The 26,243-nt window shown below is 57.9% G+C and overlaps 2 protein-coding genes across 5 annotated transcripts in view; one reads left to right on the top strand and one right to left on the bottom strand.

Annotated features, from left to right (window-relative positions):
- C1QTNF1 (C1q and TNF related 1) overlaps positions 1-12,763 on the bottom strand; it is a 21,364-nt gene extending 8,601 nt beyond the window's left edge. For 2 of the 3 annotated variants that reach the window (XM_040456571.1, XM_040456572.1), the window contains exons 1-2: positions 12,593-12,763; positions 12,377-12,472 (exon numbers count right to left, since the gene is read on the bottom strand). The gene's annotated coding sequence lies outside the window, so the exon portion shown is untranslated. Of the gene's footprint in view, positions 1-1,612; positions 1,875-12,376; positions 12,473-12,592 lie in introns of those variants that run through there. The other variant, XM_040456573.1, reaches the window with a different exon arrangement.
- A 6,773-nt stretch (positions 12,764-19,536) lies between these two features.
- CANT1 (calcium activated nucleotidase 1) overlaps positions 19,537-26,243 on the top strand; it is a 30,543-nt gene continuing 23,836 nt past the window's right edge. The window contains exon 1 of one of the 2 annotated variants that reach the window (XM_040456570.1): positions 19,537-19,666. The gene's annotated coding sequence lies outside the window, so the exon portion shown is untranslated. The remainder of the gene's footprint in view (positions 19,667-26,243) is intronic. The other variant, XM_040456567.1, reaches the window with a different exon arrangement.

Below are 26,243 nucleotides of genomic sequence, written 5' to 3'. Positions count from 1 at the left end.
CCATCTATCCATCCATCCATCCATCCATCCATCTACCCATCCATCTATCCATCTATCCATCCTTCCATCCATCCATCCTTCCATCCATCCTTCCTTCCATCCATCCATCCATCCATCCACCCATCCACCCATCTATCCATCCATCCATCTACCCATCCATCCATCTATCCATCCATCCACCATTTATGCCTGACAGGTCATACATGACACCCCATTCTTCAGCTACCTGTACAGCACCCCTCATCCTACGCCCAAGCTCCCTGCTTTGCAAACACTAACATACACACATACCACCTGGGAAACCTGGTTTAAATGCAGGTTCTGATTCAGAAGATCTGGGATAGGGCCTTGAGGGTCTGCACTTTCAAAAAGCCCAGATGCTGCCAGTGCTCCTAGTTCTCGGACCATACTTTGAATCCCAGCTTCAGCCGTGCTCCCCAAACTCCTGGCATCTGTCCATCTGTATGTATCCTTCTCCCCTGGCCAAGAGTTCTCCTTCTCGTCCTTCTACTAAAAACCAGCCTTGTTGGGCCACCAGTGCACCAGGCGCAGCCCTGAGCATCCACCCCAGGCATCATTTCAGTGCATCCTTCTAGCCCGGTAAGTTAGGGTTAGGTCTGAGAACACGTCCTCATTAGCAATTCTTACCCCGACATAGGCCTCAGAGGGACCTCCAGTGAATCCTTTAAGAAGACAATACTCATTCGTTATTACACCAACCTTACAGATGAGCAAACAGAGACGTAGAGAAGTTATTAGCTTCAGACTGCCCAATCTTTAAGCGGGGGCTGGTGGGGGACACTGGTTTTGACTCAACAGGCTGTCCTCAGATCACATCATTATCCTACCTGGTCCTCCAGACCAAAGCCAAGTGCTTCCCCTTCCTCCCGACGCCTTCCCAGACCCTCAGCTGCCAAAACCTCTCCCTCCCCTTTTGAAACTTTGTTTTTCCTGTTGTCTTATTCTGCAGAGTTTTGCTTGGCCCGTAGGATTCTGCACAGCAGCCTGTGACCTCCTAGTCGTGTTCCTCTTGGACCGGCCAAGCATACTGCAGCACCCTGAACTTGATTGCTACTCAACAAATATTTGTGAAATGGAGTTTTCTAAAGTTGTTTATTTCCCTTCTTCTATATTTCCTCTGTTTTTCCTCGGCCCCTCAATAATTACTTTTTTTTTTTATCTGTAAATGCCAAGCTTGCATCACTTAAAAGGAAAAGAGGTTTTCCTTTCTTTAAACCTTTTTCTTCCTGAATCCAAAGTAATATATATTCATTTGAGGAAAGTCAGGAAATAACAACAAACACACATAAAAAGCTACCTTGGATTCTTTTGTCCCCAGGGTTTCTCAACCTCAGCACTACTGACATTTGGGGCTGACTCACTCTTTGTTGTGGGAGGTTGTCCTGTGCGTTTGCAGGATATTTATCAGTATCCCTGGACTCCACATACTAAATTCTATTAACACGCCCCACTCCCAGCGGTGACTGACAGCCAAAGATGTCTCCAGACTCTGCTGCGTGTCCCCTGGGAGGCAAAACTCCCCCCCCCCAGCTGAGGATCAGGGCTCTGCCCCCAGTGGGAGTCCCGTTTGGCGTGTTGGCTTGTCTCTTACCAGTCTGGAAAAGGAATTTTCTGGACTTTGATCGGAAGAGGTGGGGACGAGGACGCAGCCGACCTAAGGGGGATGATATCAATGGGGACAGAGCCAGCAAAGAGTCCCAGGCGCCAGGCTGACGTCGTGAGGGCAGCAGAGGCTGGTGATTCTCCTCAAGAACCTCCTCTTTGGGGCCAAAGCAAACCGTGGGTGAAATCTTTTTCCTTCTTCAAAAATATCTTCAGAACCCGGGCGCCTGGGTGGCTCAGGCGGTTAAGCGTCTGACCTCAGCTCGGGTCACGATCTCAGGGTTTGTGGGTTCGAGGCCAGCATCGGGCTCTGTGCGGACAGCTCGGGGCCCGGAGCCCGCTTCGGATTCTGTGTCTCCCTCTCTGTCTCTGCCCCTCCCCCGCTCGTGCTCTGTCTCTCTTTCTCTCTCAAAAATAAATGAACATTAAGATAGAATAAAAAATGTCTTCGGAACCATTTTACCAAAGGCCACAGAAAAGTCAGCATCACGACACCACCATTTTCGTGACTTTTGGGCAAAAACAGTATTGCCCAACATCCAAACCAAACTTGCCTCCAAATCACTTTTAGCAATTTCCAGTGAAATGAAGTCACCTACAAAGGGTGAGGCTCTGCCCCCAGTAGGGTGACTCAGAAGAATACACACACACACACACACAGCAAAGGCAGGTCCGGGAGGCGGGAATTCTCCGCCAGCCGTGGACAACCCTCACTGGCCCACACGGCCCGGTCTCCAGGCTGCCTTGTGGTCAAGGCCTCTGAGGCCAGCTCCAACGTGACTCAAGTTCCCGACTTGCCCTTCTGAAACCCTGTGAAGAAATTCATCTGCCAAATCCCACGTCAGCTCGGTGAACTCCATTTTTCTCCCGTTTCTGCCCCAGACTCTCCAGCTGGGGGTCTCCAGCTGCTCTCCCCTCGGCCCTGCCATCTGCCTCCTGCTTACCCTCCCCCAAAGGAAGACCCCCCCCCCTCCCCAGGTAGGAGTGGGGGTGCGGAAGGGGGAAATGGGCCAATGGCAGGGTCTGGCGGAAGCCTGAGAACACGCCCTCGTTCATGATTTTCATCCGTGTGGGGCACCCGGGTGGTTCAATGACTGGAGCGTCTGACTCTTGATTTCAGCTCAGGTCATGATCCCAGGGTCGTGGGATCGAGCCCCGTGTCGGACTCCAGCTTGGAACCTGCTTGAGACTCTCTCTCCCTCTCTCTTTAAAACAATAATAGTAATTTTCACCCCCTTCTCAGACCTTTTGTGGACACGGGGTAAATCCTTCAAGCAGACGGAATTCATACCCACGTTCAAGTTTCCTGGTATCTGTTCAAGACGGGCCCCACCCATCCCCACAGCGTCCCGCCTGCCTGTGCTCTGAGGGGAAACTCGCAGAGTTTGGGCACCACATGTGTGCATTTTTGCCTCGATGCCACACCCAGCCCAGTGCCATTTGACAAAAGCATTTATGAAGTTTTCCCTCTTCCGAAATGCTCATCGGGTGACCAGCTGTTCGGGGAGGCAAGGAGCCTAGGATCTCCCTGGATTAGAGCTTAGAAGACAAGTCCCACGGCCTGTGCAGCTCAAGATTTCCTCTTGGCAGAAGGCGTCACACGGGCCTGGCTTACTGAGTGCCCACGATTTGCCCAGCCTTGCGTCGGAACTCAGGAGAAACTGACTCCACCACCAGTGAGGTTTCCTCCCTGACCTCGAGAAGATTACGGTCCAGCGAAGGAGACGGACGGACGGACGTGTACCGTACAGCTCGGGACGGGACAGAAATTGTCGAATCAAAATGGTGAGCGGGGACATCCCGGGCCTGTGCGGTCCGGTGTGACTGCCGCTGGCCACGGCTGGCTATTTCATTTTAAACTAACTGACTAAGATTCAAAACTTCAGTTCCTCTCTCACACTAGCCACGTTCCACGCCCTCCGCAGCAACACGGCTTCGGTAGTTACCACGTTGGCCACAGCGCAGAGCAGAGCATTCCGATTGTGGCAGAAAGCGCTGTCGGACAAAACGTAACCAGAGGGGGGAGGAAGCGGGACTAAGAACAAACAGCCGGCCGGAAATCTGGGAGTCATTTGGGCTCCTTCCTCTCAAGCACCCGCCACATCGAATCAGTCACCGACCGCCTTGAATGTCTCCTGACGGTCTCTTCTCCGTTCTACCATTTGCCTCTCTGTGATGCCTTCCAGGAGCTCTGGCTGCATCCCAGACCTCAATACCCCCAAGACAAGTGACTTTGCCTGGCTTTTCTAGGGCCTGGACATCACCCCAAAATTTTACACGCGGCTCCCGAGGAAGCTTGGCATGAGAGGAGGACTGTCTCCCACACCTGATGGCGTCTAGGCCAAGAACGCAATTCGGCGTGGTGGGCAATCACTCCTTGCTTCAACGTGGCATCCGACATCCCTCCCCTATCTGCCTCTGCCACCTCCCTCTCCCCGGCATCCTGCCAGCCGGAAAGGGAGCCCCGAGGCTGCCCCTCTCCGCTTGGACATCTTTCTCCCACTGAGGAGATCCGAGCTCTCCAGCAGGACCTCTCCTCGATGTCGATCCTGGGGTGCCCAGGAAGGAGAAAGCGCCATGTTGGGGCATCCCTCCGGCCCTGATGACCGTCAGGGTTTTCTCACACATGACATCTGCTTTCCTGCCCCAGACACCACGCATCACACTGATTTTCCACTTACGGAACTCCTCTGGTGACGGGAAGGAGGGAGGCAGACTGACTTCCAGTTGATGAATGACATTTGCTCACCAACTCCAGAAGCCCATTTAATATCCAATTTCCCCTTCTATAATCGGGCAGCCCAGTGGGTGTCAGGCCCTCTCCCGCTTCCCTCCCCCCCCACCCCAAGCCCTGAAAAGGAAGCAGCAGTGCGCAGGATAAGGACCCCCTTACTGAAGGAACCTGGGTCAGTAAGGGTGGGGTCCCGGCATCCACGCCACTCGCTGAATCTCACCCTTTCCCCTTCTCCAAGAAGCTGCTCTCTGGCTTAGAGAAGAAAGATTTATTTTCTAAGGTTTGGGGGTTTATTTGGTGACCTTCAAACACATGGCCAGGGACAGAGATGGGGTCTTTCTAGTTAATAAGCAAGAGCTTCCTTTTCCCTGCACAGCAGAGAGGCCTGGCTTGGGACAAAACTGAAAAGAACAGAAGGCAAGAATCACCTCCCCCGGCCCCCACCCCATCTGCTGGGCGCCTGGCTGGCTCAGTCTCAAGAGCGTGTGACTCTTGATCTCGGGATCATGAGTTCGAGCCCCTCGTTGGGTGTAGAGATTACTTAAATGAATGGATAAAAACTTTATATTAAAAAAGGAGAAAGAATCCCTCCCCCGATTCCTAACACGTCTCCATCGCTCCTGGGGCAGCTGGGCCTCGGGAAGGAAAGGCTCACCCGGATGGAGAGGGGACACCGTGTTGTGCCCAGGCCCTGAAAACAGTGAGACCACGTGGGCTGCCAGCGTCGGGCCTCCGGGGGCACCTGGCCAGCCCAGCCTCCACAGCTCCGAGTCTGTCCCGGTGCAAACAAAGACCTCCTTGACTAGAGCACTGTCCTTAGATCACCTCCCAGCTGCGAGGCCTTGGGCTGCAGGCCTGCCCCTGCTTTGAGAGCTGCGTGACAGAGAAGGGCCACTGACAGCTCGTGCCCCGCCGTGAGCCCGCTCTGCAGGTGGCCTGGCCCAGGGCCCGCGTTCCCACAGCAGGGACGCCCTCTGGGAGGAGAGAACCTGGGAGTTCCAAGGCCTGTGTCCCACCACCCCCGCCTCTTTACAAGCGGCTCTAACGTCTGGTTCTTCTGAGGCCTGGACATCAATCGCCCCAACATCTCACAGACGCCTCCCGAGGAAGCTTGTCATAAGAGAGAACGTGGTCCCACACCTAAGGGCTTCTAGGCCAAGAACAGAATTTAGCTCAGCATGCAATCTGCAGTCAGGACAGGGCTGGCCACCTCTTCTGTCCCCGCTCTGGCCCAGCCTGCCTCCCAGCGTTCATCCTTCACGGGCGCGCCCGCAGAGACCGGTGGCTACGGGGGGCTGTGGCCTGGGCAGTCAGCCCCTCCCCCTCCAGACCCGCTGTCTGTCTGTCACTTTCTACAGTGACAGCTCCCTGAGATCCTCGTCTCCACTCCGGCCTGGCCTGAGGGCTTTTGTCCCACGTCCTCCGGAGCAGTAGCCACTAGCCAAGGGGGCCAGTAAAATTTGTTAAAATGAAGCGAAATGGAGAATTCGGTTCTCATCCACAGCAGGTGATGTTAGGCGACCAGCCTCTCAGATGGCACACCTGGGACGACATCTCCACGATGGCAGAAAGTTCTACAGGACAGCCTGGGTTATCAGTCTTCTGAGCACCTGCGCTCCGCTCTGCCATAGACCCGCGAACCCCTGAATTAACTCCGCTCCTGTCCCCACCATACCCGCTTCTCCTGCAGCTACAGCGGCCGCCCACACAAGGGCGCCAGGCCGGAAATCTGGGGGCCACTCAGACCCCACCTCTCATGCACCTGTCACCTCTCATCCACCACCCAGCTTCCCCAGGGCCTCCGGTCCCCTCCTCGCTGGCCGGCCACCGCTTCCTTCCCAGCTCTCCGCTGCCCCGTCTCCCCTCTGTCTCCCCTCTGTCTTCCAACCTGCTCACCAGAGAGGCACCTTGCAGAATCGCCAATCTGAGTCCCGCCCTGGGTGGAAAAGGCTTCCCACGAAGTAAGGAAAGCGGGTAAACCCTGAGCGCCACCACCTGGCTCCTGCCTCGCCTCTGGCCAACCTGCCGCCCCCCTGCTCCCATCTGGAGCCGCTCGCAGACCCAACACAAGCCACACGCTCTCCTCCTTCGGTCCCTTCCCCGCCACCCTCTCCATCGTGTGTTCTTCAGAGCCCGGCCTGGGGGCACTCCTCCAGGAAGGTGCTCCCCCAGCCTCCCGTAGGGTCTACACCCCCCGCCCCCGGACAAGGAGCCCCTCCAAGGCAGCTGTGTCTCCCCTCCTGGAGTCTCCAGTATCTGGTGTCTGATGTGCAACACAGAACTCCACGCTCAACCTTTCCGCAGAGCCAGCATGCAACCAGGACTCTAGGATCCCACACTTCTTGCTAGGGCCTCAAGCCAAGGTGTTCAAATCTCTCTCTAGCTCAAGGTGGGGCTGTCTGGGGAGAGAGAGGGAAGGGGGAGAGTGACCCAGGGTGCCCCATAGAGTGCCATCACAAGGCTGAATCCTGGTGTGGCCATCTCCAGCCACCTTACCCTCAGAGGCTCCTCTTATCTGCGCTCAGAAAAATCTCCTGCTTCACAAAGGGCTACATCCCCTGCTTCCTTTAGCCAAGGTTCCAAGCTCCGGGGGACGCGTGCTTCGAGTAAAAGCAGGTAAATAAATAAATAAAGCGGGGAGGGGCGAGCGCAGCCAGCCGCACCAATTAGCAACCTCTGTAAACAGATGACTGTTTGCAGACGTGGAAAGACGTTCACGATGAGTGAAGGTCGGGTTGGAAACACACACACATCAGTGCCCGTCTGTGTGCTCAGCCGCCGAGATCTGAAGGCCACCCACCTGGCTGCTCACAGCAATTATCCCCGGGTTGAGGAAAACAGGGCTGTTTGCCACTTTCTCCTTTTGGCTTCTCCGATTTCTTTCCCCTGCCATAGTTTTTTCACACGAAGGACACATTATTTTCCACTTAGAACAATGACAAATCAGTAAGCCCCACCCTGGGGACGAAGAGCGCATTTTGTGTCTTCCGGGGGGGAGGGGAGGGGACGCGATAGAGAAGGAGAACGAACGAGGGGCTCGGGGACAGTGCTGTGGCAAATCTGTGCCTCATCCAAGTGGGGACCGCGTGGAGTAGAAACTGCCCCGGAGCTCCGGCCTCGAGTTCCTGCACCAGCATTTATTGAGCGTCTGCTGTGTACCCGGGCTGAGGGCTGGATTCCAGGGACACAGTGCACCAAGGAGACACAGCCTACCCGGCCCCCTCCTGGGGAGCAGACCCCCTGGAGTTGCCATGGCTACAGGTTGGGCCAGGGAGGGCCATCTGACTCGGGCCAGAGTCAAGCCTGGTAGAGAGATCACGTTTCCCAGGAGGGAGTTCGTGTTCCGTCCCAGGCACGCCTCTCACTGCTGGCACCTGCTCCCGAAGGAAGATGCCCGAGGCCTTGAAACCAAAGGCAACGGTGCCAGATCCTTGAGACCCTCTTTAGGGATTCTGGGCGATGGCCTGGAGAGCTAACGGGCCCCCTGGGAGCAGCCTCGGCATTTATCAGAGATTCCTTCTAACGAAGCCCTACTACCGTCACCTCAGCAAGCACCTACTACGTGCGGGGCTCTGGGCACCGTGCTTTCTGGACGCCATTGAACCTGACCCCTCCAGTGCGCCCGAATGGTGAGCAAGTGGGCGCGGAGGGAAGGAGTGCCCGCCCCAGGCCCCACAGCGGGGAGGTGCTGGTGCTCAGGTGTGTGTGACAGCACAGTGCCTTTTCCACTTCACCTTCCGGGGGGCCTTTGGAAAGAGGCCGGGTAGGCAGGCGCATCCTGCCACCCCACATCACACCCGCTTGGCTCACTGGGTCAGAGCTGCAGCAGGGGCGGTGGCACCGGCTCTGAGGGGTCTCTCCACCAGCCGAGCCCTTGCATTCATTCATTCATTCATTCAGCAGGTTCTTGAGCGTCTATTCTGTGACAGGTGTGGCACAAGGTGCGGGGCGGGGGGTGTGGCAACCGTCTCCACCGAGGCTGAGACCTCGCTGGCACCAGGCTGCCGGCATCTTAAAACCCACCACTGAGTTTAATCCCTTTGGATTTAGGCACAGGATCACCAGGAACCACCCCGCCCCATACCTCAAAATGTAAGAGGCGTGGGAGGTGTGGTCCGTTGAACGTGCATTTTTAGAGCGTCGCTCTTGCAGGGCGGAGAGAACAGTCCATTGGTGAGCTCCGGAAGGGAGAGAGAGAGAGGGGAGACCACGTGGTGGAGGGGTGGCAAATGGTTTCATCGGGCCCCCAGTGCTCTCTGAGGGACAGAGGCCGACCGGAGGGCTGGACTGCAGAGGAACCTGAGGCCAAGTGCAGCCAGCAGGAACCAGTGGTATGACCAGTTGCCGTTGCGGTGGGAGCAGCCTGGGTGACCTGTGTCTGCCCATCCTTTGGGGTGCTGCTGGGGATCGGGCTCGCGGGGAGCCCTAGTGGAGGCTCCTGCAGAGAAAGGCCTGGAAGCAAGAGAGTGCAGGGTGCAGAGGGTGGAATGGAAAGGCGGGCGTCAGGCTCCAGCCCACCTCCCCAGATGCCGGGGTCTAGCTCTGTTTGCTCCCTAGGCCCGCGATTGGCTCTTCCCCAGGAGCCATGGGTCTTGCTGTCATAGCCCTGGCTCTGCGGGGAGGGGGGCTGCCCTCAATGCCAGAGGCATTGAAGGGCCCCATGGCCACCCCGAAAGCCACCGGGACCTACTCGTCTCTCTCCGGAATCCGCTTTCAGACCCCTCCCGAGGGGCAAGGGCCCAAGTGTCTCTGAACACACCCCATTCCCCAACTCTACAGCCCAGCCCCAGAAACCTGCAGGGCAAAGTTGCTGGGCCCAGCCCGCTTCCGGCCTGCACCCGCCTGCAAATCCACCAGGGCTGGCAACTGGCCCAGGAGAGGTCTTTCTCCCTCCCCGGTCCCCAGGGCAGAGGGCGGCTGGTAACCAGATGTCCCCATTCGGGGTGGGGGTGCCACTCAAGGCAAAAGGTTTAGGGCGTTCCCCATGTATGGCTCTACCAAGCGGCCAGCAGGAGACTCTGACCAAGCCCGGGGCACCTTGACTCCCGCACTCCTCCAGCCCCCGCCCTGCCCACAATCTCCAACTCTGCTCCGTCTTGTTTCAAGGAAAATTCCTACAGGAGCCAGGGAGATGGTCAGACACTGAGGCCCAGCCTGGCCCACAGCCACCCTGACAGCCATCCCGGACGGGGCAGGACGCCCCGCGGGAGGCCTGCGCCAGTCCCGTCCAGAGCCGGACAAGGGGTCGACTGCAGGGGCCTCCAGGGCAGGCCGGAGACACCCTGGTGGGCAGTAAGGGGGGGCCTCCGCACCTCCGCCCACACCCATTCCACTTTGAGCCCAGTCCTAGAAAGCAAGCGTGGGCAAGAATGAGTGACTAGAGGGGATGCCGGGAGCTCACGTCTCCCGCTCACAGCCCCGAGTCCCTCCCCGCGAGGCTGAAGGACAAGGGTCCGAGGACCCAGGCTGCCACAGCAGAACTCCCCCCAGCAGGGCCCCGAGCACCCCAAACCCCAGGCTCGCTGGGCTGCCTTGAGGGAGTGGAGAGAAGCGCCTTGCGCACGCTTCGATGGTCCTTTTCCACTCTGCCCTCCAGGGGGGCGGCCGGTTCCTTGCACCGTGCGGGGGGGGTGCTCAGGGAGACGCCCTCGTTCCTGTCCAGGGAGCTGCCTTAGTCTCCCTCGACTTTAAGAGAAGGCGGGTTTCAGCAGGTAAAGACAGGAAAACAAATTAATAACCCTAGGCCCACGGAGTTGTCACATCACCAAGAAGGAGTGCCCGGGGGTGGGGTGGGGGGAGGTATCACCTCCACCTAAATATCTGGCCTCTCGGGGCAGGGAGGTGAGGCTGCTTCTAAACACCCATTTCCCCCTCCAGTGGATCCACAGACAGGGCTGCCTTAGGCAGTGAGTGCAGGAGGACCTCTCCATTCTTCCTTTCCTCTGTGAGCTGTCACCGCCACCCTGCCCCGGGGCCCTCAGCCACCCCCAGCGCCAGGAGCAGGGTCCCACACAAGGGGCTAGCCCCTGAAGACATAAACCCGATGGCAAGCTTCTGTCCGGTGAGGACACCCAGCAGCACGACTGTATCTACAGAATTCTTTTCATCTTTGTTTTGATGGGTGAAGTTCAGTGCCAGAATATTTGGTTTATGAGTCATGCTAATTATAGCTGGGGGTGGGGAGGGCCCAAGGCACCAGGAAGAACAACAGAAAGCACGTTCTGAAAGATTATGCTGGGTTGCCCTGGATAGGAAGGTTTACAGCCCGGGAATGAAGGAGGGAGACGTCTGTGCACCTTTCTGGGATCAGGTCAGCTTCTCACTGTCCACCTGTGAGGGTGCCTCTCGCTGGCTGGCTGCACCTGTCCCGGGCGGGCAGAGGCCTCCTCTGGCCGGCTGGAGCCCCACCAAAGATCCCCCCTGCACCCTTGTTTCTCTGTCTCCTTGACCTGCTGCTCACTGGGAACACCAGAGGCTGGAGAAGGGAGAAGGGGGAGGGAGAGAACCAGAGGAGACGGCAGCATTCCTGGGAAACGGAACGTGGCTGTCCGTCCTGCCCTGGGCGCTTTCTCCGTGGACAGCTGGGAAATGGATTTTTGCAGACTTGAGAAGCTCAGGTCCCAGCCTCAGTTTGGACAGCTGGGCATCCTTGAGCAAGTTACATGCCCTCTCTGGGCACAGAGATGCTGGTCCTCCGTCGGGTCCTCTATCTACTGTCTGTGAGCAAGTCACGAGCCTCTCTGAGCTCTTCGGGGGTGAGAGTGACGTTGATGGAGTCATCGAGAATCCACGTTTGCTCAGCGCCTGCCGTGTGGGACACACACACACGCGCGTGCGCACACACACGCATGCACACGCACACACGTGCACCCACGGCCACCGTTATTTTCATTGCCATCATTGTAACAGGTCACCCTAAGCTCCTCTCAGCTCTCAGGTCAAGGGAGGGGGAGGAACGCAGGACAGGAGAACCCAACCCTCTGCCCCCCATCTCCCCTTCCTCTGAATTTCTTCCCTCCTCCTGTTGCTGGGAACGCTGGGCAGGCTTCCCCTTGTAGCAAACACAACAGTCAAATGCAATCTAGTTGTGACCTTGCATGTGGGGCTGGCTGCGTGCTTTCCTACCCTATAAAAAGCAAAGGCCCGGCAGCCTTCGAGGACCGCACATCCTCCCCCAGGGACCTGGGGTGTCGCTCATGGTTGAGAAAACTCAGTTTCCCAGGACACGCCTCATTTTCAAAGCTCAGAAAGAAGGATCTCCAGTGTGCCAAACTGCCTCCATTCCTGGAAATGAAGTGACATGGAAGGGACGGACAAGTCGCAGAGGGAGGCCACTTCCTCCGATGGACCGGGAGGGACCCGGAGGGCCCGTGTGCACCCCCAGAGGACACGGGGCTGCCCAGGAGTCGGCACACTGGGAGCCAGGCTAACATGATGGGGGTGCCCAGGACAGGTGGGGACCACACCTGTCCCCATGGAACGCCTAGAAGAACAGGGCGGTGCATGCTGGCTCGACCCAGGGAGGTGTTTGAGGTCCAGAAACGCAAAGACAGCTGGGTGACTCGGCCCCAGGCCAGGCATGGTTCTCAGTGGTGCAGGCAGCCCAGGAGCGTCCCCAGGGAAAGGGACATTATTCTCCCCTGTTCAGACTGATTCTCCTCCAGGAGCACCAAGACCATCAGATGCCGGGGCCAAAGTCAGCGTTTCCTGTTCTGTGTGGGGTCCAAACTGGCCACCGCAGGGCAAACCTGTCTCTCAGGTGACCCAGGCAATATCGGGGCGGGGCCCCCCTCGGGACAGCGGGGACTCGGGTGCCACTCCTTTTCCTCTCACACCTTGAGAAGTGTGAAGCGAGATAATCAGCCCACAAACACGAGGGGAGGCACAGTCATTCCCCGACGCCATCCAGCTGCCACAGAGCCCCTGCTCCCTCGTCACAAGGGGAGACGGCGACCCGGAGCCGCGGAACGGGAGCGGAGCGGCCCCCGTGGCATCCCGCCCGCCAGAGCCGCCACCTACCTCCGGCCAGCGTCCTGGGGCGGCCTCTCGGGCTTAGAGCATCTCCCAGCAGCGTCGTAGCCTCCTCCCAGCCAGGTCGGAGGGGGGCAGAACAGCCTGGTCAGCGGAGAGAGCGAGAAGGAAGGAAAAAGTCCTCCGGGAAGAAGGTGCACAATGGGGGCGGGGGGGGGGGGGGCGGGGGGGGCAGCCACCCGCCGGTCCCTGCCTTCCCGGCACCTTGACCTCCTCTGTTCCAAGCTCTCTCTGGCCAGAAGCGGAAGCGCGGTTTCTCGAAAGTAAAGGAAGAGCTGAAGAGAGCAAGACAGACTCGTAAAGAGCAAACCCCAGCCAGATGTGAGCGGGGCCGCGGAGCCTCCAACGCTCCCAGTGCATATTATCCAAACAGCAGCCGCCGAGGATTAACTGTGTGTGTGCCCGGCGGGCAGGGGAAAGCCAGCGCTGCCCTACCCCTGGCCACCCTGGGGAGCCGGCCCAGGCCGGCGGGTACGGGTGACCACTCCCAGCCTCCGGAAGTCCCTCCAGGTGTGGGGGTGGCTGGGGGCCGAGGACAAAGAGCGTTGGGAACCCCGACTTGCTGGGCGCTGGAGGATGGGCTCCAAGCAGCCCCGGGGGCACTTGTAGCCAATGCTGTGGAATCAAGTCCCCCAACGGCGGCAGACCCAAGAGATTTTCAATCAGAGGCTCCCCCTGGGGTCCAGGAACCACAGACAGGTTTTGGGGAACCTGTGACCCCCCTCCCCCTAAAAAAAAAACAATGCAAAGCTGTGTGTGCACGCACGTGGGCACACATGTGCACTGTCAGACAGGGACGGACTTTTGCTTTGATCAGACTCTCAGAGAGCCCCATGAAGACCCCAGGCTGGGGGTGCAGACTTTCCAGAGGACCGTGTGGCCAGGGGACAACGAGGAGGGACATCAGCATCTCTAGATTTCTATCAGCCTCTGGTTCCTTGATATGAAACCCAGGCCTTTTCCCCAACTTAATCGCACAAGGTCTCACCAGGCCCCTTGGGCCCCTCCTCACACGCCGATAGCTGCTACAGGCTTCTCTGGAGCTGCCCCCGGGCCGGGCTGGTCTCCATCCTGAGTCAGAACGGACAGTTCTGGAGTCTTATCGTATCGCAAAAAGAGGAAGGATCTGGCCACAGTAACGGAGCTGCGCTGTGGCGATAACAGCATTCTTGCTTGCTTCTTTCTGAGCCACGTTCCCACGTTCTCCGCGAGCTTCGTGGACGTCACACCTGTGCCTGTTTGTCATTTATCACCGCTCCTCCCGAGGGCCCCTCTCTCTGGCTACCCGCGGACAGGAGATGTACAAACAGGGGTGCTGGTTTGGGGTGTTGCGGGCAAGGCACAGAGACCGCACCCCACCCCACCTTGCCTTGGAAATCCCTTCCCGCCACTGCTGCCCACGTGTCTGCCCGAAAGGCTGAGAAGTCGAGAGGAAAGGGGGCTGTGCAAGCCTGACACCCATCAGGCTCACCAGGTTGCCAGCAGAGCAGGGAACGTGGAGGTGGAAGGGGAGGGAAGGCTTGGGCGGCCCGGTGGCCGCTCCGCAGAGACACCGGCAGCCCAGCTGCTCCTGTGGGAACAAAGGGGGAAGTGCCCTGACGCCCAGTGGCCCTGGGGGGCTCCAAGGGCACTACGGCAAGATCAAGTAAACACGGCCCATCGGAGACGGCGTTTCGGCTGGTGTGAGAAGATCCAGGAATCGCTCGTGATCTCTGGCGTGTGTCTGAGGCCTGGCGAAACTTACAACATCCCTGGCTGCTTATCGACACGGGAAGCCCGGAGATAAGCGCGTCTTCGTTTCTGTGCGCAACACGAGGAACTTTCCTGGTCAGCAGGACCCAGGCCTAGCGCCCTGACGGACCTTCCGCCGGTCGCTCGCTCTGTCCTCGGATGGCCTTCGTGGCGGGGATACTGGAGGAGAGTCCTCAGAATTCCCGTGCCCCAGGATCTCCCTGAATGCGGAGGGAACCCTCTCCACTGCAGCACCCCGGAGGCCCAGACCTTGGGGGTCCTGGACGGACACCACGGCTCAGGGCACACGACGCCGGGCGTGTGGCTTGGAAGAGAAGCTGACGCAGAGATCTGCTCCCTTTCCTTACTCCGTCTGAGAACTGAAAGACAGTTATCTTGAAGATAATCCCAAGACAGAAATCCAGGGGCCCGACAGAGAGCAGGGCTCTAGAAATACACCCACACGATGGCCCTCTCTTCCAGCGGCAGCTTCTCGTTCTAGGCGGCGGCCTTAAGTCCTGAGCCTGGAATGCTGTCCAACCCCAATGGGCCTTAGTTTCCTCATCTGTAAAGCAGGGATAGGCCCAGGACCTCTTCTCTGGACCCCAGGCAGCCAGATGTGTTCAGAGGACGATGCAGACATCACCCGGAGCATCTCGCCCCGCCGGGCTCGGCCGGATGCTTGTGGATATTTCCCAACAGAGGAGAGACAGAAGCCGTGCGTGGCCTCACCACACTACAGGTCACACTGTCCTGTGCCCTCACGCCACACTCAGGGGGAAACCACGCTGTCAGGGCTTTTTGTATCTGGGGGACTTGGGGTTAAAGGATTGTGACTCTGTAATTGTCACACGGCTGAGGAAAGGACCGACGGAGCAGACACAAGGCCCGAGAGTGTTCGTTGCAACGGTCATGACTGTATGATCTTGTTCCTTCCCTCCTCTTGGGTTGAGCGCCCACATCTCCCCAGAGATCAGGAAAGGGATTCCTCCTATCTCTTGAGGCAGAAACCAGGAGGGTGACGGGTGCTGATGGTAAAGGTGGCAGTCAGGACCTGGGGTTTCCCAAGATGTCCACGTGAGACAGAAGGCTCAGAGGCGTGGGGAGTTCCAGAGAAAAGGAACTGCTGTCTGAGCACCTCCTGGGCACACAGCCCGCAGCTCAAGCCAACGGACAAATGGGCAAAATTTCTCAAGGCCAGTTCAGCCCTCAGCGAAAGAAATAAAATCTGTCACCCAAACCCAGAGCTAGTCAGGCCCCTAATGCTCTTTGTCACCCACTTCATTGTTGTTTTGACACGGTAAGTAGGAAAGCCACGTTGGGCAAGCCAGGGATGGTCTTTCAGACTATTTGAGCACCCCCCCGAGCAACCGAGGCAGAAGGCTCCCGATCCAGCAAATATCTTCCCGTTGGAAAGTCCTGGCCAGCGCTGAGGACAAGAGTCATGGCCAAAACAAAACAAAACAGAACAACATTGACAAATCAGAACCCAAAGCCAGCAGCACTGCCTGGGGGAGATTTCATCAGCCCAGTGATGGGCAGAGGCCAGGGCCAACCAGAACCATGAACCCCCACACCCCCAAGGTCTCTCTCTTCGGTTCCCAAATGAGTTACAGGTCACGCCCATTCTGGAATTCCCTGGGAGCTCACACCTCCCACACAAGGATGTCTGGGCCAAACACCAGGGCTTCCTAAACATTCCCCAGGGGCCCCACGTTCTCAGACAAGGGCAGCTCATGGGATGTAAAACCCAGAGACTCACGGGGGAAGAGAACATTCCCTAGAATCCCTGCCCAGAAGACAGCACATTCTATGTCCTCTGTTTGGCAATCCCTTCTCTCTCCCTGGGCATATCACTGCGGCTCTCTCTGTTTTCTCATCACGGGGAGAAAGCCATGTGACCTCGGTTAACGTCTGCAAGGCGCTCGGTGCCAGATACGCACAGCCTGTCATTAGGAGCGCTGTGATTTTTTTTTTCCCCACTGTGGCCCCAACATTCCGCCTCTCCCAGCTATTTTGGGCCAGGCTGCCCAGTCATCCCACAAGGGCAGAGACTGGTATTGTGAACTTCTGAATTCAGGCTCGGATGCTGGCGTCCCACTGCCAAAGGGTGGGGGGGGGGGGGGGAAGGCGTCTCTGTGGACATTGGAGGGTGAAGCCGAGATGGAAACTTGGCGGCCAGACCCAGCCTCCCTGGCCGCGGGCCCAAGCTCGTTGCTCCTGGATGGCAGTGCCCGCGTTCTGGAAGGCTGGGGGGCAGGTGGGGATCAGGGCTGCAAGGACAGAACAGGGCCATCTGCTGCTCTGCGGCTCTCACACCTCCTCTGTCGGAGGAGGACAAGCCTTCCTCTGGCCCCCCCTGGGCCCCCTCTGGTCCCCCCTGGACTCGACGCAGAGACGGGCGGCCAGGGAGACCTTATGTGCTTTCTGACTCTCAGCAGGCATTTAACGCCCCATGCCTCGGTTTCCCCACTGCTCAGTCTTAGAACTTCCTTTTCAGCACTTTCAGAGACGTGCACAGACGGAACCATCAGGCAGCATTTTGCCTGCTAGATAAAATGGGAGGGCCCCCTGGTGGACCACACAAGCCTAAGCCTTAACTGCGCAATGAGTGAGTGAGGCTGTGAGTAAACACACGGTGGATGATTAAAGTGAAGAATTTTCAGTCTTTTATGTAGAGCCACAGGAACAAAAGGAGGAGAAAAGCTCCAGAAAAAGGCCATGGCGAAGTCTCCAATGTTGCAAAGGAGGGAAGGGGGATTCAGATCGCAGGAGGTGCCCACGAAAAGCAGTTTCCCGGCACCGCCTGTCCGGAAGGCAGGAAGGCAGGGTCTATTCACCAGGGGATGCAAACGCCCTCTGACCTAGAAATCTTCCTTCCAGGAATTTATCCTGCAGATAGACTTGGTGCTGTGCTCAAAGAAGCAAGTTCAAGGATATGCCCTGAAGCGAAGCATTGTTGTAATGTAAAGATCACAGATATCCAAAGGGACGGCATTGGGGACCTGGTAAATAAGTAACAGGACATTCCCCCCAGCGGAATACTATGCAGCTGTTTAGAGAACGGAACACCTCTCTACGGAACCATACGGAAAAAGCCGTGTTGTGAAGAGAAAACTTACAAACCTCATTGAAAAACATTAACAAAGACCTAAGTAAATGGAAAGGCAAACCATGTTCTGGGTAGAAGGTTCAACATCAGAGAAATCTCAGTTCTCTCTGAATTAATTTATGGATTTAAAGCAATTCCATTCAAAACCCCAAAAGTGAAGGGTGGATGGAATGTAGGAGGGAGGTGAGGGGGAATTGTCCTACAGCACATGAAGGTTTATTCTTTTTTTTAATTTTTTAATGTTTATTTTATTTTTGAGAGAGAGAGACAAAGTGTGAGTGGGGGAAGGGCAGAGAGAGAGGGAGACACCGAATCCCAAGCAGGCTTCAGGCTCCGAGCCGTCAGCACGGAGACCGACGCGGGGCTTGAACTTGGGAATGGCAAGATCGTGACTAGATCGGAAGTCAGACGCTTAACCGACTGAGCCACCCAGGCGCCCGAAAGGTGAGAGAGGTAAGAATAAGAACAGTAGTATTGGAGTGCAGATAAAAGCAACTATACTGATACGACATCATAGAAAGTCCTGAACAGACCCATGTGTATACGGAAACTTGATCAGGGCAATAAATGGCATTGCATACGTGCCAGTGGGGGAAAGAATGGATTATTTCCTAAAAATAACACTGAAATGTTGGGGCATCTGCAGAAGAAGGAATATAAATGGTGGGGGGGGGGGCGTGGGGGGAACCATAAGAAAGGTAACACAACTTCTCAGCAATCCAGACAATGAGAAGACATTTAATGCCATCAGATTGGCAAAATGAATACACCTGATAATATATGTAGAGCGACGGGATCTCCCATCCATTGCATATAGTTTTATTTCATTTTTGTACAAGTTATAACAGGCATATATATTGTTGAGGGATGGATATCTATACGCTAAAATTATAAGATAAAGGATGTGAGTGATTCAAGACTGCAGTCACCTCTTGGGGTGGGAGGGGTTGGGAAGAGGGAAGAGTATGGAGAGCTTTCGGGATAGCAGGGCCAGCGTTTTCTTTCTCAAGCTGGAAGGCATATGTAGATACAGATAGTTCGGTAAATGCAAGGTTTGAAAATCATTTAGAAATAATAGTAATATATGATATGTAGTTAGGACTCAGTTTAGCACAACGGGAAACAAGTGAATTCCAGAAGGGTTTGTCCCCTTTCCACCCACCCCACCCCCCAAAATGCAGAACCAACTGTTTAGCAAATTTCCATTCGGCTTTTTAAAAAGGTAATTTAGGGGTGCCTGGGTGGCTCAGTCGGTTGGGCATCCGACTTCAGCTCAGGTCACGATCCCGCGGTCCGGAGTTCGAGCCCCGCGTCGGGCTCTGGGCTGATGGCTCAGAGCCTGCAGCCTGCTTCCGATTCTGTGTCTCCCTCTCTCTCTGCCCCTCCCCTGTTCATGCTCTGTCTCTCTCTGTCTCAAAAATAAACGTTAAAAAAACATTTAAAAAGGTAATTTAACGGTATGTCTTCATGATTTGTTTGTGTGTCCCGAAATACCTCTGACAATAACCACGAGAAACTAGTAATAGTGATCGCCTCTGGGCAAGGAATGCAGAACAGGGGTGAGAGGGTTATTATTACCGGACACCATTTTCAGAATCTGAATTTTTCTCTCGCGCCTGTTACCTAATGGGAGGCTCCCCGGGGGACGGATGGGTGATTGCGCACAGGCAGAGGCTGGAGGTGCAGACCCGCAGCTCTGACCCTCGCCTAGCTCTCAGCTCTCGTGGGACACTTCACTGCTACCAGGCTTTTCTCATGACTGCTAAAATGGGCATCTTTGCAGGACTTGGGGGTGGAGGGCAGGGATATCCATTAAAATAGCTCAGGGGCCAAGGAGGGGACCAGAGCAACAGGACGAACTGGATACCCTTATTTGGGACCCTCCAGCCTGCAGACCTGAGCCCAGATCTTCACTTTGTAACCCGAGCAGCTTTCCAACGTGGCGGATTAGAAGGGCGGAGGAGAGAGGGGCTCTCTCTGATGAGGGTGGCAGGAAGGGGTCCGCGCTCCCCTGCCTCCCGGGAGACCACAAGGGTCGAGAGGGCCAGGCAAGAGGTCCTCAAATCTCGGCTGGAGAACTGATAGCCGCCTCCCGCCGTTGCTCCGCCTGCCTTCCGCTACAAAGCGGTGGAAAGGGCCTGCGGCTCCGGCAGCGCGAAGGTCTGCGCCGCCCCGGCCCTCGCCCCGGCCCTCGCCCCGGCCCTCGCCCCGGCCCTCGCCCCGGCCCTCGCCCCGGCTCGCTGAGCAGTAAAAACTACAACTCCCAGCAGCCCCCGCCCGCGCCCGCGCCGGCGCGCAGCCGCGGAGCCGAGGCTGCCGGGAGCGCGTCCCGGAGACCCGGCGAGCGAGCCGGGCGGAAGTCGCCGCCCGCTGGGTCCCGGCCCTGCCGCAGCGAGGCCCAGCCGCCCGCGGGCCCCGGAGCCAGGCCGCACCGGGTGAGTGACAGCTGCACCCGTAGCCGCCGCGCCCTTCCTCGCGACCGGCCCGCGCTCCCGCCCTCTCACCCCGCCGCGTCCTGCCCCTGGCCCTCAGACTCCGAGGAACGGTCCCCTTCTTCCGACGGGCGGCGGACACTCCACCCTCCGACTTGTGAGACACCTACCCGACAGACTTGCAGGACTCTCACTGGCTGACTAGTGCGGGACTCCAATCCCTTCCGACTCGTGGGACTCACACCCTCTCCAACTCTCAGGACACCTCTCCCCTCTGACTCGTGGGACTCATTCCCCCCTCCAAGTCTCAGGACACCTCCCCCCTCTGGTGCAACACACCTCTTCCCTCTGACTCGTGGGGACTCACCTCCTCCAACTCTCAGGACGCCTCACCCCTCTGACTAGTGCAGGACACCTCCCCCTTCTGACTAGTGTGGGACATCACCACTTCTGACCCTGCAGGACACGTTCCTTTCCTGACTCACGTGGGACAGCTGTCCCTGAGCGCGATCCCTTCCTGCCCCACCGCGATCTGCCCTTTCGATGATTGCCTGGCCTCTCCTCCCCTCTCAGACTGGCACTTTAGCGCACCTGCAGGAGGCCAGCCCCCCCCCCCCCAACCCAGGCCTTCCTCTCCTTCCCCTCAGCCCAGCTCACCTTCCTTCCTTTTGCACCCAAGCTGTCCACCACCCTCCTCCCCTCCCCCCTGTGGCCTGACCCTCTCATCCCTGGGTTCCTCCACCCCTGTTGCTTGGGGCCTTTCCTTTGCCCTCCGTGTCGCCAGGCCTGGCAGGCCCCTAGCGCTCGCAGTCCCTCTTCTGTCTGCCAGATACACCTTTCTCGCGAGCACCTTAGTGTCCCCAGGAAACCAGTGTCTCGGCTCCATCTGTCATTCTTGTCTCTGGGTATGTGCTCGCCGTCTCTCCCTACCACGTTTCCAACAGCGCAGAGGTTTGGGAACAGGTGTCTGCCGACGTCCACCGACTCTCGCTGGCTGTTCAGGGCAAGGACCCAAACTTGGCAGAAGCATGGCATCACCTTCGGGAACCTAGAGTCTCTGCAGCCCCCCCCCCCTGGCCCCCCCCGGGGGGGGGGGGGGGGGGGGGGCGTGGGGGGGGGGGGGGCGGCCCCCCCCCCCCCCCCAGCTCCTGGCCCCACCCCACGGGCCTCAGCGGCACAGTCCAGCCGGAGCCCGCGGGCACAGCGGGGCTCCTTCCGGAGCAGCCAGTGGCCTCCCCGGGCCCCTCCCTGATGGCCTCAATGAGCCTTCTATTCAGGCCTGGGGGCCGTGCTGAAAGATACATTGACCAGCCGGGCCTCTGCCGTCGGGACCCGGGAGGGGCGTCTCCTCCTGTGCCTGCCCGAGCGTCCTCCGGGAGGGGACTCAGGTGAAGCGCGGATTTGTTCAGGCGCTGTTAGGCGGCCACGGGAGTGGTCTCCAAACAGAGGAGTCTCAGTCCTGTCGCGGTTTTCCATCCGGGTCAGCCGGATCGCAGAAAGCGTGTTATGTGGCAGGGTGGTGGAGAAAGTCACATACTTATAGGTGTGTGGGTGCCCCACCGTGTCCCCCGCGATCCCTCGGTTGAGGTGGACGTCTGAGTATTTGGTGCCTTGTGTTAGCTGAAAGCCCTGTTCTCCCAAAAACTGTACCCCAGACGCAGTTCCGGCCATACTTCCATGGCCCCCAACCGTGTAGCAAATGTTGGTTTAAGCAATTGATAATTGAGGAAATGTTTACCCGCCAGCCTAACTGCATGTAATCCGCCGTGCTTCCCTTGAGCCACCGAGGGAGTGAGGATGGACCCGAGTGTGACAGGTCCAGCTCCCTGCGTGTGGCCACGAGGCAGCCTCGTGCAGGCTCACAAATACAGCCCCTTCCATCGGACTCGTAAGAGCTTCTGAGCGGCTATGTGGCGGGCCTCGTGGCAACCATATAGGGTAGGTCTATAGATGCTCTAGTGTTTTCTTGTTCAGAAACGGGACGGCCCAGCTCTGAGAATGTGGTCCAGAGTCCTGAAGCGGATCCGCACCAGGACAGAGAAGCCGTTGCTGTGTTGTGTAGACATTTGTGGAACGGTACCTGGGATACTGGAAGGAAAATCCAGAAAGTACTGCCCTCCTTTTGCGAGTGCTGTGGACCGTGGAGGTTTTCTGGAAGGCTCTGCTTAAACGGCAACACTAAGGGAACGTAAAACGTTTGTTTTGATGTTTCGGAACTTGTTGATTTTCCTTCTTGTGAGACAAAGACAATTACTTAGAAAAAAAGAAATCCTGATGATAGAGCGATCTGGGAGTACGTTCGGTTTTCTCTTTTTGTCTGCGTTTCCTTTGAATCCTCCTTGTTTATCTGTAATACGTGCAGTAATTAAATGGAACTCGCTGCTCGGGGTTCCTATGCAGAGCACAGTTCTCATCCGTGGGAACAGGCCATGGGAAGAAGGCAGGAGCGGGGACCCAGATGGCATTGTGCCGACACCGGGTGACAGTGTGGATGTGAGTGTCAGATCAGCGCGTATCCCGAATGGCTTCAGGGGGTCCGGCAGGGCTGACCGCTGGCTGCATCCTGGGAGCCGGGCACCAGCAGAGCAGGAGAGAAGATGGGTTCGGGCAGGTGCGACCCCACTGTCTACAGGAGCAGGCCGTGATTTGGGTGGATGGTGGGATTTTTATTGTGTCCCCTTGTCTTCAGGCTCTCTGATAACAAGTAGCGTTGTTTGGGACGTTGCTTTCAACCGGAAGGGTAACTTTTGCTGAAATTGCTCCTGATGGTACGAGTTCATCACACACGGCCTTACCGTGATGCAGTAAATACAGTCTCTGAGGCTGTGTGTGGAGGGTCCTGGCCCCTGGGAAGCTGAGGCTTCTTTCCCTGTCTCCCTTCTTGTGGCCGGCAGAATGATGGCCCTCCAAGATGTCCACATCGTGACCCCCAGAACCTGCAGGTGTATTATGTGGCAGAGGGGGCCGAAGGTAGCAGATGGAATGAAGGGTGCCAGTCAGCTGACCTTGAAATGGGAGGCGCATCCTGGATGACCCAGGTGGGCCCAGCCTAGTCCCAGGGCCACAGAGCAAGTGGACGCAGAGACAGGAGAGCAGGGGGGAGGGCGTGCGAGGCTCAGAGAGATGCGGCGTTGCTGCTTTGAGGATGAGCAGGGGCCGCACGCAAGGGACGCAGGCATCTCTGGAAGCCGGAACCATCTGGGAAGAGGCTTCTCCCTGGAGCCTCTGAGGGAAGGGAGCCCTGGATTTTAGCCCAGCGGGACCCGTCAGACTTCTGTCCCGCAGGCCTGTGACATAAGGGTGCAGTGTTGAAGCACCACACCTGCCCGGAGTGGTCACAGCAGCCACAGAAGCTCGCTTCTCTCAGGTAGTTGACTATAAACAAAAACAGGGCTGAAAAAGAAGTTGTTCTGAGGTGTATTTAACCTGACCCGGGAGGCAGCCGTGAGCACCTGCTGTATGCAGAGAAAGGGGGTGGGAGATGCAGAATTTAGTAGGATCCAGAGTGTCGGCCTTTAAGGAAACGATCTGGGAGGAGGGCCTCAGTCCCTAAAGCACATGCTTGGCCGCTGTGACTTTTTCCTTCCTGGTTTCCTTGTGCCTCTCACCCCGTCCAAATTTGAAGTGCGGTTTCCTTGCTGAGTGCAAGGCGGAAGAATGCCGTGAGCCAGGTAACGTGTTCCAGGAGCCTGGCCCCAGCGGGTGTTCGACGTGCGCTTCCCTGACTCTCCCGGCACTTCTGGAGTCCCGGAGCCCGCCAGCCCTCGCCTCTGTCTTTGTCACTCCGAGGAGCTCAGGGCCGGCAGCCTCCGCTCTTTTCTCCACCCGGGAGGTGCGGTGGGCAGCGGGCTCCCCCCTGCTGCCTGGACGTGTGCCCTCTTAGGACCCTTCGGTTCCGAGACCGGGGCCGTGCTGGGGGAGGGGAGGCAGCCACTGTGCAGGGGTGAGGCAGCGCCTGAGCCTAGATCCTGGAAGGGCGGAGGTTTGCTCTGGCAGCTGCAGCTAAACCTGTTCGTTTTGCCACCTGTCACACACCTGTCCTGAGGGAAGCGGGGAAAGAGTCCCTCTTGGCTGTGGGCTCTGTCGGGAGTGGCCGCGCCTGTCGTCTCAGCTTTATGTAGAGTCCTGACGCGGCCTGAGGATGGCGTGAGAAGGTAGGGGTGGCCGCTCCCTCCTGGGGCTCGGGCAGGAGCGTCTCCCTCGCAGGGTCCGGAGTCCGGGGACCCACTTGGGAGCGGACAGACCCCGGGTCACACCTTGTCGCTCAGGCCTGTGTTACAAGGAAGTGCTGGCAACAGAAACCAGAGATGTGGGTGAGGCAGTGAGGATCGGAAGCCCCCGCGAGGGGGGGGGGGTGGTTGTCCCCCCAGGTGGCTCTTTCCCGGGACCTCTCCCGGCGGTGTGGCTGGCGCAGGAGAAGGGAGGCCAGCAGGGGTGCGGCCCCCGGGTTTCCGAAGGGAGATCCGGAACAGGCGAGCGTGGCCAGCCAGAGATTGTGTGACATTTTGCCGTAGCAACTAGGTTCTAACTTTTCCTGATTGTGTAGGATCAGCCCATTATGCCACAGACGGTGGGGTTGACGACCTGGTTGTCACAATAAAGCAAACATTTAAACTGTGTAGGGCTTTGAGGAGTGCGGGCAAAGAGATCCTCTTTGAGAGAGAGCCTCACCTGGGCCCTCTCCTGGGAGCGGCTCTGTCCGTTTTGCTGTTGCCCTCGTGGCGCATTTCTGTTGGGGTTCATGGCTGCACATTTGGGGTTGTGGTGGTGGATGGAGGTGGTGGTGTTTCCTTTAAATACGAACGCGAGGCCCCGCACTGCACCAGGACTCTGGCAACAAGACGTTACAGGCCCCATCAGTTCTGAGAGTTCTGGGTGCTGAACCAGCCTGGGCTTGGGGGGAGCAAATGGAAAGACATCTGATTTTATCTCCACAAAATAAAAGTAGCTCCTAGGACACTAATGGAGGGCTGTCTTCAGAGGTTGGGTTTTGGTCCAGAGAGAAATTACTCCAGTCGTGAAGCTAAAGGGATTTTTCTGGAAGGCAGACAGAGCCCACTGTTGTTCTCTTGTTCCCAAAAGGTGGTGGGGCCCCAGGCTCTGCCCGCCGGTCAGGGGCTGGGACTAGCCTGGCGGAGCAGAGCCCCTTCCCCCCAGGAGCTCAGAGTGGAGCCGTGGTCGCAGGGGGCAGCACAGAGGACGGCGTGGGAGGAGGTGTGTGTGTTCCTGGGACCCTGCCGTGGCAAACTACCACAAGCGTGGCTGAAAACCACACACATTTATTCTCTCCCAACGCGGGGGCCAGAAAACCAGTATCGGTGTCACTGGGCCGCCATCAAGGTGTGAGCTGGCGAGTGCTCCCTCCAAGGCTCTAGGGGACAACCTGGCCTGGCCTCTTCCAGCTCGGGGGCCCCAGGCACTTCTTGGCCATGGCCCCATCACTCCCCTCTCTGCCTTCGTGGTCACAGTCTCCTGTCATTGTCTAATCCCCCTCTGCCTCCTTTTGTAAGGACACTCGTGGCTGCATTTAGAGCCCACCGGGATCATCTCTCCACCCCTAGATCCTTAACTTAGTCACATCTGCAGAGTCTTTATTGACAAATTAGGGGACACTCACAGGTTCAGGGTTAGGCCTGGATATCTTCCGGTATCCACAGGAGGGAAGCTCACTGGTTGGGGAGTGGGTCCTTCACCATCGATGGGGGCAGGAGGAGAAAGGGACAGCAGAAGCATCACTATCATGGCACAGCTAGGGACCTCCAGGTGGTTCTGTGTGGTCAGAGAGGTTGGCGTCCCAGGCAGAGGCATCACGCACAGGGGTTTGGCTCAGGACTATGGAATTGTAAACAACCCAGCGCCGCGTGCATGTGTGCGTAGGGCTGAGGAGTTTGTCCGTTGGTGGGAGAGCTTTAGGATCTAGTGAAGGACTTCAGTCCACGTTCGCTTTTTCGGGGAATCGATCTGTCACTTGTGTGCAGGATGGGTCTGAGAGGGTCCAGGGCAGGGCCCGGCACACTTTCTCTGTGGAGAGACGGTCCTCGTGTTTGGCCTTGCAGGCTGTGCCGCCCTCGACCTTGCTGCCGTGCTCAGTACTTCCCGGATGGTCCAGCCGCTTCTGGTCAAGCCTACTTACACGGCTAGGCCCTCCGGGCAGGTGGGCGAAGGTGCTGGCAGAGTGAAGGGGAAGGTAGGGGGGGAGCAGGCCACACGGCTCTGGGAAGGTGGCCCTGTTCTGTCCCGGCTTACACGTGGACGAGCCGAGGCCCAGAGAAGCGAGCTCAGGCCTCTGATGGGTGGTGGGATGCAGGTGGGACCTGGACTGTCCAGATCCCCAGAAGGCCAAGGTGAGAGATGGCGCCAGGTGGAGGCCTTGGGGGTGGGACCCACATCCAGAGCTGGCGTGCAGACCAGACCAGTGAGGGGAGAGAAAGCGAGCTGCCTGCTCCCCAGGATGACTTCTGAGGGCTGCGAGTGCCCTCAGCCAGCTCAGCAGATTCCTGGGGGAACCCGTTCTGGTGCCCGCGGGCAGACGGGGGGCGCCCAGCGGCCGGGCCTGGAGTTCGGGGCAGAGGTGCGGGCG

The sequence above is a fragment of the Herpailurus yagouaroundi genome, unplaced genomic scaffold (genome assembly GCF_014898765.1).
Source record: "Herpailurus yagouaroundi ecotype Mexico unplaced genomic scaffold, PumYag 217, whole genome shotgun sequence".
Classification (NCBI taxonomy): Eukaryota; Metazoa; Chordata; class Mammalia; order Carnivora; family Felidae; genus Herpailurus; species Herpailurus yagouaroundi.
This window is presented reverse-complemented; position numbering and strand designations above follow the sequence as displayed.